Below are 5,783 nucleotides of genomic sequence, written 5' to 3' on the forward strand. Positions count from 1 at the left end.
TGTTCACACATATATAGTTAACAAAGTTACTCAAGCCTAGCTGCACAATAGAATCACTTGGGGAACTTCTAAAACTTACCACTGGGAGTTCCAGCCCCAGAGAATCTGCTTCAATTGTGCCACAACTGCGAGCAGGCATTGGCATGTGTCACCTCAGAATCATCTCCAGATGACTCTAAGGTGCAGCCATGATTGAGAAATACTGGGTTAGACTGACACCTCTTCCTTCAAATGTACACTTGAAAACAACCAAGAGGTAAAACTATTAGGAAGAATTTTCCTTTCCGATGAAAACGAGGCTTGTCTGGGGATGACTGTTGTCTTCACTGGTATTTATTTTTTCTAGATATGCAATCATTCACCCCACATTTTTATTATTAGTCTTAGCAACATTATTAGTAGTAGTATCACTGCTTCTGGAACCCAGCTTTCAATTAATCAACAGATTGGCAGATACATCTAGATCCTTTGCTCTACAGAAAATACCCCCCCAAAAAAAAATTATTTTAAAGCTTCATCCCTGACTTCAGCGTACTTACCCAATTTGCTATGAAGACACACAGGCTAAGGAATGCAGATGACAAGGAGAAAGGGACTGGCTTTGTCCACTATTGCATTTGTAATGTTGAGGATTAAAAATACCAAAAACCCAACTGCCACTTCTAAGGTGTCTGGACGAAAAGCAGGGTCCTGTGCACGCACCCCACACACAGCACCACCAAGCCACCCCTCTGCCCCAACCTACGGATCTGCCCCCACCCTCACCCCATTTAAAGAACCAGCTCGCCCACCCTCAAGGAGCAAGCAAGGGAACATGTTACTTGTTTTCACTCCCTCGTGCTTTAGCACGAGTCCCAGTAAAGGCTTGCCTGAATTTCTCCTCTGGCCTCTTATCAATTTCTGTTGACTAAAGAGTCCAAGAACCTGGGTCGGTAACCAGATCATAAGTAGATACAGGTGACGTCTGTTATGTGCTGTGCTCTATCATTGAAGACATTATAGTCTTAAACTCTTTTGACATTGGATAGGCAAAAAACTTTATGTCCCTCCCACTCCTGCTTTCCAGTTCACTGAATACTCAGTGATCAGGAACTTGGGATAGCAGAGCCTGTGTTAGGTAGTGTGCCTTTTACAGTAGAGAAGGAGTGTTTTGCAATGAAGTGTCACCATACCAGTAACTGGCAGGGAGGTGTGGTTACACCTGTGTTAACGATAGAGTTTGGTATAACCTGTGGTTAAATCATTGAATAGCAGTGCCTATATGACTCAAAATGTTGTTGTAGTAAAATGAGTAAGAGCCTTGACTCTGGAATCAGACTCCCTAGGTTCTAGGATTTCCTATTTGTGTATGCTCAGACTAATAATTTATCTTTAAGCCTCGTTTTTTCCTATCCCTAAACCGGGAATAATAATAGTACCTATTTCAGATGTGTTTTTTGTAAAATTACATTCTGGAATCTATATCAAGTGCTTAATAGTATACCTGGTACACGTGAGTCCTCAAGAAAATGCTAGTTTATAGTTGTTATTGTTTTGTTGCTGTTGAATTATTATTATTATGTATTACTACAAGTAATGTAAATATGCCTCACAGAGTACCCTGGGATACACAAGTGACAAAATAAATTGCAAGTAATGAAACTTAGCTAACAGAATCATCATTTAAAAAGCTATAATGGTAGAAAATCATGCTCAAGCTAACACAATGTTGAAGATGCATAAATGACAAAATGTTCTTTATAAAAATGGGAACACTGATTATTCTCACCATCTACTGTTATAAAATGGCAGTATCATCTTTGGCAATATTGGCAAAACTTGAGTGGTAGTCAGACTGCTCAAGAAAATTAGAAATGCTAATGTTAGCTTTTATACGTTGTACTTTAGTAATCAAGAGTAATTCCATGAGCAAGTACTGATGAGGGACACTTAAATATCACGTTATCAGAAGATGATGGAGTTTTTATAGAGAATATTTTGTAGTCCACATCCAAATACTAGATCCAGTGGAGGACATTTCAAGGTATCTTAAAAGGAACATTTATTATTAAATCTAATACATGATTTTAACTTTTTGAAGGATCAAAACTAAAACCAAGGGAAAAAAAGTCTTATTCAATCAAGTTCACATCAGGAGCACGCTCAAAGCCCACCAAAGAGCTAAAAATGTTACTTCAATAAACAGTTTCTAGAATGGAATATTCCACATATCCAGAGTCTGTTTAAATATTTAACAGTGATTATGCCATACTTGGAGCGACTGAGACACATACAGAGTGACTGGTCCAGCTGGTGCAAGGGACAGAGAAAGACCGTTTCTGTTGGTTGACAAGGCAAGAGCTTGAGGATAAATAGTGTCTGCAGACTGAAATGGGCCACGGCACTGGCTGCAAGTGTGAAAAATTAGAGAATAGAGTGGGAGGTAGCAGAATGGATTTGACTAAGCTGGGGATATTTGCATTTAGAGAGGAATGGTTGAGGTTCGGTGGAGAGCTATTCGAAGAGAGAGCACAAAAGATGAAAACGAGGTTGGCATCGGACCATATAGAGACCTTCACTGTGGCTGCAGAGACTGTGCCATAGATAGTCCTTGGTTAAAGATGACAGTGATTTGAGTTTGAGTCCTTAAGTACATTACCTATAATACCAAGAAACCTGGGCCATCATATGGTAGGTATGCAATAAGTAATTGGTGAATGGAAGAATAAATAATGAACAAAGAAGGAAGTTACCAAAAAAAAAAAAAGCATCATGGAGAAAGGAAAACTGAAATGGGCAAGATTCAAATTGATGCAAAGGAGGTAGAAAAAGGACACTATAAATAAGGAGAAATATATACACAAAAACATTTATACAAATGTTTAGAAACAATAACTTTTATTCCATATCCAGGTGGTAGGTTTCACCAAAGGGTTTCCTTGATACTGTCAAATAATTCTGCAATAGCATTTGATTAGAAGCAGTGTGTTTTAAAGTGCTTCAAAAGTAACGTGTATGATTTAAGTGAATAGATCTTTATGAGCCATAATTGACTTCTGAGGGAAGGAAAACATGATATCAAAAACCTTACTTATTTAGGCATAATATTTGACTCAGGTTTTGTAGTGATCCAGATGAAACAAACAGCATGGGGAGCACAATTTATGAATTTTCATTATGCTTCGATACACTATGAATAAAGCTTTCTCTCTGGTAGATTCTGCATGTCCTATCTATCAATACCAGCCTTCCAACATTAATGTCAACAACAATAAAACAGTGATGATAATTTCACAACTGTTTGTAAATAGATCATGAGCTTTTATTTGGTAATAAATTACACAGATGGTCTGTGACTCTCTTAATATGTGCAATGTGTGTGTGTGTGTGTGTGTGTGTGTGTGTGTTTTCCAGGAATCAGGATAAGAATTAAGAAATTCATCCTAAATGCCAATGTTTTGCTCACCACTTAAAAATGCAGAAGAAAATCCATTATATAAAGATGTAAGTAGGAAACTTCTGAGAGGACAAGTGAAAATGTCTGATGTTTTAAATCCCCAAGTAATTGAATGGTTCCAACTACAGATGTTTAAGGAGAGAGGTTAGCTTGATGCCTGGCACTTCTACATGATTCTATTTTACTTCTCACTGTATGATAAAAGACCAATTTTGACTCACTTAAATGCACAAAATGGGAAATTCATTTCACTTCAGCCGATTCATTTCCTTCAACGGAAACACCTTTATTATAATTTTTTGTTGTTGTTCCTGTTGCGATCAAACTGAATTCTTAAGGGGATCAATTAATTCTACAGAGAATTGTGATACTGGGGATAAGACCTCAGAATACACAATCAAAACCTGCAATAACATGATTAAAATAAAATAACCTATTTTTATTTGAAATTATATACTACATAGGAGGATTCCAAGTTGCAAATCATCAGTACTTCAAAATTTTATCTGAAAATAGATTACTAGGAGTTAGGATAAAACTGGATCTACTGAAGTAAATTATAAAGAGTGTTTAGCTTGCCAGGCACATCCCCCAAATTTAACTTACAATATAAGTGATATATGATTTTGTGAAGAAAGTACAACATAATCCTGATGTTACCCTAGAAACAGACATTTAAAAATAGAAATTAGTTTTTTATTCATTTTGATTTTGATTGCTTGAGGAAACATAGGCTCAGTTAGATAAACAAGAAGTATCCAAGCATTTCTGTGGCTACTCTAAAGAAAAAGTGAGTGGCCTTTTCTAAGTTCCTATTATGTGTCAAAAATATTGTGCTAGGCAATTTACATATGGTGCCTAAATTAGGCTTCAGATTAACTCCAAGGGTTATAAATTTTATCTCATTACAAAGATGAGAAAATGAGATATGCTAAAGTTAAGTAATTGCCTTAAGTCAAATAGATCTTAAGTGGTCTATACAGAATTTTAAATCAGGTCTGTCCATTTTCTATCTTCTAGACTGAGATTTTTAGGTTTTTAGTGGTTTAGGATTCTGGATATTTACAATGACTAAATTCAGTTCAAAACATAACTTTCCTTTTTCATGATAGTGGATCAGAAACACTATCAGAGGTCAATAAAGAAGGAGCACAGTATCCTAAAGTATCAAAGGAAGATCTGCCAGCATTATTTTTATCATCATCATCGTTGTCATCTTTCACTATCAAGGCCTTGCTATGTGTGAGACACTGCACAGTGCTCCTTACATGTATATTATTTAATCTTATAACTAATACTATGAAGTATATCCAGCTATTATTCCTAATTTACAGATAAAGAAACTAAGACCCTTTGCACTTCAGTAATTGTTATCTCTTTACCCAGATAGGGTGACATCAGAACCCATTTTATCAACTGCTATGTTAAAATGCCTTTCTACCAACATCCATATGGATGTACTATATATTTAAGTTCTATTTCTTGAATCCTTTATTAGTATTTAAAGACTTTCACCCTAGATCTGATAATTGAATTTGTCATGTTTACTAAGTCACTTGGATTTACTCCCTCCTATTATAATCTCATACTTGGGACTTCTTTTCTAGGGAGCAACTTTGTTTATACACTCACCTAGTCTTTCACTGGAAGTCCGAACCATGACCTAGTTTCAGGCAGTACGTATTTCTTTACTGGAAGCTCCTACTGGTTGTTTTCAAACAGATGGCTGATAGAACAATCTAATCAAGACCAAAGTCATATTTTTGTCTCTGAAGTAGATACAGAGAGAAGAAGGAAAAACATAAAAGACCGAGGAAAGGGTCACTTGCACTTTGAGGCAAGAACTTTGAATATAGAGTTACAAAACAAATCTGGGCTCAAGTTCTAATTTTATGACATTGTCAAACTGGTATTTCTGTACCTTAGCTTTCTCACTTGTAAGAAAAAAAATGTAAGGTTATGCTGTATTTCACTGATTCTAAGATGTATTTTTTCCCCACATTTAGCATCTATGAAATAAGAACATATCTTACAATAAATGATGTGGTAGAGTTTAATTATAAAAATATTTTCTCAGTGGCACCTAAAATAATATGTCTTAAAATTGATGGTGACTTAGATTTGAGAAAATATAATATGACCCTTACCGATCATTATATTCATTTTGTTTGGCTCCCTAACATCTAATCTACTCAGATGCTTTTGTCTAAACAAATGATTGTATTCCCATTTTCCTTGACAAAGATGTAACTGGGAAACTTCAGGGTAAGCTTTCTGCCCTGCTAGGAAAGGCAGAGAAACATCTTTCTGAACTTCGTCATGTAACTTCTAAAACAGCTACAGCTAT

This window comes from Lipotes vexillifer, unplaced genomic scaffold, assembly GCF_000442215.2.
Source record: "Lipotes vexillifer unplaced genomic scaffold, Lipotes_vexillifer_v1.1 scaffold506, whole genome shotgun sequence".
Classification (NCBI taxonomy): Eukaryota; Metazoa; Chordata; class Mammalia; order Artiodactyla; family Lipotidae; genus Lipotes; species Lipotes vexillifer.